Source organism: Pleurodeles waltl, chromosome 3_1 (assembly GCF_031143425.1).
Source record: "Pleurodeles waltl isolate 20211129_DDA chromosome 3_1, aPleWal1.hap1.20221129, whole genome shotgun sequence".
Classification (NCBI taxonomy): domain Eukaryota; kingdom Metazoa; phylum Chordata; class Amphibia; order Caudata; family Salamandridae; genus Pleurodeles; species Pleurodeles waltl.
Genome location: NC_090440.1, coordinates 485545652 through 485555187, shown reverse-complemented (window position 1 = coordinate 485555187; position 9536 = coordinate 485545652).

Genomic DNA, 9536 nt, shown 5'->3' with positions numbered 1-9536 from the left:
AGTCAATTCTTAACTATTACATCCCCCACCCTACCTGCATGCCATCACATACCCCACCCACACCCTCACACCCATCACTCCAACATCTCACAAATGTCCCACCATCACAACCCATCCATCCAACACCAAGCCCTGCATGCAACACCAAAGCATGGACACCCATCACCAAAGCATGTCCACTACAGATACTCACACAGACCCCAAACCAATTATCACACAAGGTCCTAGACAAGAATGCAAGCACTGGAGTACAGGGTCACCCACCCATTGCACATGATGGCACACGCAGACGCAATAATCATACCTTTACACCCCTGCAGGACCCCTACCCAATGTCACTAGACAGGAGGTCCAGACATGTCCACTCCCCCCACAGAAGAGGCCCACAGTGATGACAGCAGCTCTGTCCAACTGGATGAAGATGACCAGCCCGGCCCATCTGCGACCTCGGGACAGTCGGTTCCCCTGACACTGGCACATGTCACCACAGAGCCTCCCCCTCAGGAAACACCAGCACAGCACCCACCCAGCGGGCCCATCCCTCTGTCCCCAGGACACGTCAAGCAGCAGTGTGTCCACCACTACAGGGAACCCAGGCAAACCCACCAACCCAAGAAAATCAGGGACCTGGGGGTAGTGGCAGTGGGCACACAGTTCAGGGGACAGAGGCACAGGAAAACAGGGGAACTGGGAGGATTGCTGTGCGTCAGGGGGAGGACAGGCCCAAGGAACCCACTCTCCACGAGGCCCTCTCCAACATCATGGGAGCGTACCATCATTCCCAGGAGACTATGGCAACGGTACTGGCCAAGTTTCAGGAGACCCAGTGGCTGCAGGAGGAACAGTATCTGGGGATCAGGGAGGAACTCAAGTCCATCAACACCACCATGGTCACCATTGCAGGGGTGCTGAAGGGCTTTATGAACACCAGGAGGGACACTGTGGCACAACAAGGGGCCCCTAACACTAGCCTGGATGATGAACAGCCCACCACCTCCGCCGGCGCTAGTGGACAGGAGGCACTACCACAGGACCACGACACCAGCACCCCACCCCCTGCAGAAGGAGAACCACCCCACAAACAGTCCCTGAGATCCAGGACAAAGACAGAGAACAATGCCAAGACCCCTGCCAGGAAATGAGACCCCCCTGAATGTCATCCTTCTGTCCCACTTTGTCACCCTGTCCATCCATCAACTGCCCTAGCTCCAATTTGTATGGCCCTTTGGACAATGCACCTGTGAAAAAAATAGACTGGACTCTGCCATGGACATTCCTCCACCATCACCCCTGACCATTTTACAGCCCCCTCCACTTATTTGCACAGAAATAAACACCCTTGAATCACAAAACAATCTGGAGTCAGTCTATGCTTTTACAAACGTGTATTTGCAATAACTATGGAAAATAGCAATGTCAATTGTATTGTCAGCATACCAATGTAACACAGCTCTAGTCATTGAGGTAAGATAGCAGAGGTCACACAGTGGGACCCACATCTGTGAAATAGAAAGGCAAAGTGACAAGTCAGGGTCCATACACTTTGTGAAACTGACAGACTCATGCTAGCTCAAACTATAGTGTGAGATGTGTGAGGCAGTGACATCTTCTTACCTGTGTCTCACTGGAAGTATTGCTGGATAACGTTGTTTCTGTTGTTGATATCCTCTTCTTCTGCCTCCTCTTCTTCACTGTCCACAGGCTCCACAGCTGCCACAAGACCTCCTTCTGGACCATCCTCCTGCAAAAAAGGCACCTGTCATCGCAAAGCCAGGTTGTGCAGCATACAGCACGCCACGATGATCTGGCACACCTTCTTTGGTGAGTAATAGAGAGAACCACCTGTCATATGGAGGCACCGGAACCTGGCCCTCAGGAGGCCAAAGGTCCTTTCAATCACTCTCCTAGTTCACCCATATGCCTCATTGTAGCGTTCCTCTGCCCTTGTCCTGGGATTTCTCACTAGGGTCAGTAGCCATGACAGGTTGGGGTAACCAGAGTCACCTGCAAATGTGGGGAGACAACTGTTAGACACACACTAACCCTTAGGAACAACCCCAGACCCAGACAACTATTCACAGGGTATAGGGTCCTTGTCCTCGCCTATTAGAAACACACCGTGCCTCTGGAGTTGCCCCATCACATAAGGGATGCTGCTGTTCCTCAGAATGTAAGCATCATGCACTGATCCAGGAAACTTGGCATTCACATGGGAGATGTACTGGTCGGCCAAACACACCATCTGCACATTCATAGAATGGTAGCTCTTCCGGTTTCTGTACACCTGTTCACTCCTGCGGGGGTACCAATGCCACATGTGTCCCATCAATGGCACCTATGATGTTGGGGATATGTCCCAGGGCATAGAAGTCACCTGTCACTGTAGGCAAATCCTCCACGTGAGGGAACACGATGTAGCTGCACATGTGTTTCAGCAGGGCAGACAACACGTTTGAGAACATAGGCTGGGACATCCCTGATGCAATGGCCACTGTAGTTTGAAAAGACCCACTTGCCAGGAAATGGAGTACTGACAGGACCTGCACTAGAGGGGATATCCCTGTGTGATGGCGGATTGCTGACATCAGGTCTGGCTCCAACTGGGCACACAGTTCATGGATTGTTGCACGATCAAGTCTGTAAGTGACTATTACATGTCTCTCTTCCATTGTCGACAGGTCCACCAGCGGTCTGTACACTGGAGGATGCCGCCATCTCATCACATGCCTCAGAGGACGTGCCCTATGGACGAGAACAGCGATCAGAGAGTCAGCCAACACTGAGGTATTAAAAAAATGTAATTTGCACAAATTTGTTAATCTGCAATGTGCCTGTCACTGTGTGTATGCAAGGCCTAGATAGGTGTGACGCAGTTATTATTAATGCCATGTGGCCCCATGAAATGGCGGCTGCCTGACCTGTAAGGTGGGACAAGGGGATATGAGGTAACTGTGGTGGCGTTGTACACTGTCGCGGTAGGCGGTCGAAGACCGCGGCGCAATCCTTCATTGGTTAACATTGGACCCTATGGGTCCTAGGAGCCAATGACAATGTACGCCGGCGGTGACGGTACGCACTGCTGCGGACGTGACCGCCATTTTCTTTCTTTCCACACACTTGATACCTGACCTTCGACAGGAGAGGACCTACACTGCATGTGCTGCTGTGACCTCAGTCTGGAAGCGAGGATGGCTCATGTGTCTGGGGAAAGGCCCCCTGCCTTTACTTTGGAGGAGTTGGAGAAGTTATTGGATGGGGTCCTCCCCCAGTACACGCTACTCTACGGTCCTCCAGACAAACAGGTGAGTACACTGTGAGCATGCTGTAATGGCAATGCCTGTTTGGAGTGGTGTGGATGGAAGCTAGAGGGGGTGGGACTGAGCCCTGCATGAGCGGACAGTGAGTGTATGTGCGTCAGGGTAAGGGTGGGAACGTGGGCCAATGAATGTGACGGTCCGGACGGTTAAAGATTTTCCTTTTCCCCTGTACTATTCCTGTAGGTCAGCACCCACCACAAGAAGGATATTTGGCGTGCCATCGCCAAGGACATCCGGACCCTGGGGGTCCACCACAGACTGAGCACCCACTGCCAGAAAAGATGGGATGACATTCGCCGCTGGAGCAAGAAGACGGTAGAGGCCCAGCTGGGGATGGCCTCCCAACGTGGGAGGGGTGCCCGTCGCACCATGACCCCCCAGATGTACCGGATCCTGGCGGTGGTGTATCCGGAGTTGGATGGGTGCTTGAGGGCATCACAGCAGCCACAAGGGGGTGAGTATAGTCACATCCATCTGACTCTGCGCGCATTACGAGGTGTCTGGGTGGGGGATGTGGGCAGTGGGTTACCTTAGGCCAGGGCGAGCTTTGTAGGCAAGGTCCCTTTGTGAGGAAGGCTATGTGGCACCCCAACCCCACCAGAGGTAAGAGCCATCTACACCTAGTCAGGCTCCTGTGACTTCCATGTGTGCAGCAATCAGGCATAGGCCTTGTACCCCATGGCCCTGTGAATAATCTAGGAACTCTAAGTGCATGGCGTAGTTTAAAGGGCTGCTGTGTCTGTAGTGTCCGCCAACGGTAATGGTATTGCATGCACTAAACATGTCTTTCTTCTGTTCCCCCCCCTTTTTGTGGTCTCCCTGTTCTTGTGTGCAATAGCATCATCAGGCGGAGGAGCAGTGGCACTGGAGCAGGAGGGAGCTGTATCCCACTTGGCCCTGGAGGGCGAGACAACGGGTCAGAAGCCACCAGTGGGACGGAGGACAAGGGGAACTCCACGCCGGGGACAGGAGGTGACAGCACCAACAGCGACTCCTCCTCTGATGGGAGCTCCCTTGCGTGGCGGGCCCCTCTGTGCCCCCGCATCAACAGGTACAGCCTCTAACCCCCCACCAGTACCGCCCTCCCAGCAGCCCCTCAGCATGTGTCCCGTGGCCGCTCACCCAGGAGGGATGGGCTTCTCCTTCGCCCCAGGCGCCTCAGACCCTGCCCCAGTCAGCCCTGCTGCCCTCAGTGAGGAGGCTATTAACCTCCTGAGATCCCTCACTGTTGGGCAATCAACCATTCTGAATGCCATCCAGGGTGTTGAGAGTCATTTGCAACAAACACATGCATACCTGGAGAGCATTCATTCTGGTGTGGCAGCCCAACAGAGAGCATTTCAGGTTCTGGCCTTAGCACTGATGGCAGCCATTGTCCCTGTGTCCAGCCTCCCCCCTCCAACCTCCTCCACCCAGACCCAATCCCCAGTACCTCAGCCTATTCCAAGCACACCATCAGACCAGCATGCACATACCTCAACACACAAGGGTGGCTCAGGCAAACATAATCACCACACATCCCACAGGCACTTACACAAGCATCATACCCATGCAGACATACCAACATCCACTGCCTCCACTTTGTCCCCCTCTCCCATGTCCTCCTCCTCCCTCCCTGTCTCGTTTCCACTCATACCTGCATGCACTACATCCTCAGCCACTACCTCCATCACCAGCACGCCCATCACCACACACCGCTCAAGTGCACTCACCACCCCCAGTACCATTCACACATCCCCTGTGTCCTCTCCCAGGGTGTCTGTGAGCCCTCCTCCCAAAGTACACAAACGCAGGCACACACCCACCCAACAGCCATCCACCTCACAACAGCCTCCAGCCAATGCACCTTCACCCAAATTCAGCAAACGTACACCTCCTACAACCACTGTATCTTCCTCCACTCCCAAACCCCCTCCATCTACCCATCCCAGTGTGTCTAAAAAACTTTACCTGGCTGATATTGACCTCTTCCCTACACATCCCCCCGTCCTTCCACTAGGGCCAGGCTTTCCAGGTCCCAACTCAGCACCTCAGCCACCACATCACCAGACACAGTGGTGCCAGCAACTGCTAGCTATTGGAGTGCGCCAACCAATAGGGCTGCCAGTGTGCCACGGAGCGAGAGCAAGGACATTCCGCCACCTGCAAAAGTAAATAAGTTGCCCACATTCCGGAGGGTGAACCATAAAACAGCTGCCACCAAGGGCTCAGGGAAAACGAAAGGGGATCACAGTCACTGAGCCCGCCACCAGCACCGCAGTCACTGAGCCCGCCACCAGCACCACAGTCACTGAGCCCGCCGCCAGCACCGCAGTCACTGAGCCCGCCACCAGCACCGCCACCACAGAGGACGCCCCAAGCACCGCTGCCACAAAGCCCGCCGCCAGCACCGATGCCACAGAGGCCCCTGCCAGCACCGCCGCGAATGACCCAGCCGCAAGCACCGCCAGCGGCCCCGCGACATCCTGAGCCAGTGGCACCACTACAGACATGGCTGCCATAACCAGTGGTCAGTCGTCCGAGGCTGGTGGTCAGTTCCAGGAGCCTGGGCAGCTTCCCTGATGCACGACCTTCTGTGGAGTATGGCATCCACTACCTCTGTCCTTGGCAGGATGAAGCAGTCTGGGCACCAAGCCCCCTCCAGAAACAGCGGAGAGATACATCCACTACCTCAGTCCTTGGCCGGATGAAGCACTCTGGGCACAAAGCCCCCTCCAGAACCATTGGAGAGATACATCCACTACCTCAGTCCTTGGCAGGATGAAGCACTCTGGGCACAAAGCCCCCTCCAGAACCAGTGGAGTATCACATCCACTACCTCTGTCCTTGGCATGATGAAGCACTCTGGGCACAAAACCCCCTCCAGAACCAGTGGAGAAAGGCACCCACTTGAGACTGTGGCTTTGCACTCCCCAGGATAAAGCAGTGGGCAAACCATCCACTGGAGAGACTTGAGAGACTGTGGCTTTGCACTCCCCAGGATACATCATGGAGCCCCCTCGTGGTGCAGTGGCATCGTGCAGAGGTGCAAGGGACCACATGAAATGTATACTCCAACGATTCAAGATGGCGGTCACCATTGTCAAGTTTCTTAATAGTCCTATGGCTTCTTGTTTTTCCTTCTGTTTAATATAATGAGCCTTTCAAAAATGCTTGCCATCAATACATTACCCATACTCTGTACACCTGTCCATCCTATGCTCTTCTTAAGACCTCGAAGTTAAAGGACTTCAGAGTAGCATATCAAACAAGGCCAGCATCCCTTGCCCCGGTCCTCTCTCACTCGTCAAAACATCTAGGTTCAAGGGCATAAGGTGGGGCTAACTTGTTAAGGTAAGTGCTATCATGTGCCACATCCTTATATTTTCATTGGAGTGCATGAGAGACTATTTACTCCTGAAAAGTACACTCAACCAAGACGCTGTATGTCACATTCAAATATGTTTATCTCCTGTATTCATTATACACATAAAAAATACGTTCTGCTATTCTTTCCCAGCACAGCAAAGCCAATAGGTCCAGCTTTAAAGTGCTAAATATAATCTGTGCATGCGATGCATGCAAACAGCATTTGAAAATGTCTGTGCCCATTTCTTCTAGCAAAAATAAATTTGGCTTTCTATGGGAGTAGGCAGTGCTCAGAACAAACATTGCTCCATCTGCCATCCACAACATGCATTGCCACTGAGAACTTTTTTTTCTGATTTGACAGTTATGTCATGTTCCTAGAGCTACTGTACCACTGACATAAGCCAGGAAGCTCAGTAGGCCCAAATCGTAGGGCAAGACCCCCATGAAGTTTGCTTTTTCTCTTTCTCCATCATTAACAATTAGAGTTAGCTCCAATCAATGTGTTTACCTCAAAATATACACTCATAGAGAAGAACGATAGGACAATGGAATCACAAAGAAGACAGGCAGGATAAAGGAAGATGAAAAAACTACTCAATAGATACTTAGTAGGACACTGTTTGAACACTGTAGTGAATTTCAGCAATGGAAAACCTTAGTGCTCGATTTAGAGTTTGACAGACAGGGTTCTCTAATGCAAACACGGTACCCTGTCTGCCAAACCCTCGGTCCGTCTGCCTCATATAGAGACAGGCAGACCTAAATTCATTCTGTCAACTACCTTAATTATTCTGTTGGCTCTATGACGTAATTTTTTCTCCAATGTCTTGACGGAGTAAGGGTCTTCTGAAAAAGGACATTAAACGTCCCACCCTACTTTGGGTGGACTGAGCAATGTATGTCTTTTCCAGTCTGATGCCCCCAGGAAAAACTTTGACATAAAAAACAATAATGACCACCATGCCCTCAGAGAATACTCTGAGGTTGTAGGCATTCTGCAAGACACATCGAAAGAGGAAAATGCCTCATGTGATTGTTTTTGTACAAGAACGTGCCTCTTCCGCCACAAAAACAATCCTCCCTACAACGCAGTCAGGCAAGGGTGCCTGTGTTGGTGCTATGCTGCCAAAACGGCACCAGCACAGTGGGAAAGGACAGAAATGCAACATATGCCATAGGTACAGTGTATTCCTGCCCTTTTCCTTTGACGCAGGGCAGCACAGCAAGGTGACTTGCTGCGTTGACATGCCCCAAAAGCCCATAAATATGGGCCCTAGAATGTAGGGGTTTGGCTCAACAGTAAATGTGTGTAAAAGGAGTTCTACTTACAATAAAAAGGGCATTCAGAATATTGAAGGTGTGCATATTTGTTCAAGTCTAGTGGAGCCAAAATGTAAAATCGATTTTTTACAGAGTTATGATAGACTATAAAATAGCAGGGGGTCCAAAATTGCACCAGCCATGTGTAATAACAGATTATTCTCGCTGAGTAACAAGGACCAGATGTCTCTATCGAAGTAGAGTACACAGAACACAAACCACTTGCAAAGTCGGGATATTATTGCAAGTTTTTATACTGCAAGCCATCCAATGTCGTTCCAATAAACAGCCCATTAAAATCGTGCAAACATTTTTATACTTTGTTATATAACCCGTAGCGTGGTGTTCACAATGACATTCACACATAGCCCTCTCATTATGAATGCACGGGCGGTAGCAAGAAAAGCAGCTGGGTGTTTTATACTCATTTGGTATTCCTGAATCGCGCAGGCAAAATCTAACAACCAGTCATAAATAATTTAATGTAGTAAAGACGTGTTTCACTATACCAATCATCAAACGTGCAGCCAACATTTCTTTAGGTGCACGAACTGCAGCCGGTCCTTTATACTCGTGTATAATGCTGACCTGACCTATTTAAGAGTAAGAGGCGAGAGAGAGAGGCAGAGTGTGTATGCGTGTTGGTGTGCCTGTTATCAGTGGGTAGCTAGGATTGGTTGAGCAGTGAGAGGTCGCAATATAGAGGTCGTTTTGTGCCCCACGCATTCCAAAAGGGGTTGATGATGTAGAAAGGCCCACATCCTACTCAAATGGACAACGTGTCTGCAGTTTGTTTGGCTATCAAACGGTATGCCATGTGTAACTGGGTGCAGTCGCGGCTTGCGGGTGTTAAAAGGGCCAGGGCGGGGCGGGGCGGGGTGGAGTGCATGGCAGGGGAGCAGAGGGTTGGCGGGGGGAGAAAATATTAATAATAAAAAATTTTTTTAAAAAAATTACCTTTACGCTATGCAGGGCTGCGCTCCGCTCCTGTGTTGGCTGAAGGTATGCACAAGCTCCCAGCCTGCCCTGCTGCCAACACTGAGACTGCTCAAAGCTGCGCCAGGATTGCCTGGGAGCCCTCCCAGGCAGACTGGGAGCCTGTGCCGGTTGCTGGGCTGGAGAGATCCCACTGGCATGTGCGTTTGGGCAGCCCGAAAACACAGGTTTTGTACTGGAAGCCTACCTTTTTAATGCAAAATTCATGTCTATACATCCTAAAACAATACATACATTGCATGTGTGCAATGCAGTACAACACACCTGTAATGTGTGGAATGTTTGGAGAAATAAAAACATTTCTCCAAGCCAGCTTATGAATGATATTTTGACCCCTATTTAAAAACTTAATTTTCAGTCTCTCAAACTTTTGTCTCATACCTCCCAGTCATGGCTAAAGGTTTGAAGAAGCCTGTAGTTTCTTAGCAGTTGCATGCTCATAAATGGTGTTTCCTCTGACAATCTCTGTTTAAACCATGTCATGGGACACAGAGAGCTGTGTTGGGTTTTTGAGATGATACACTGAGGTGGCCAGATGAAAGGGTGAACTCT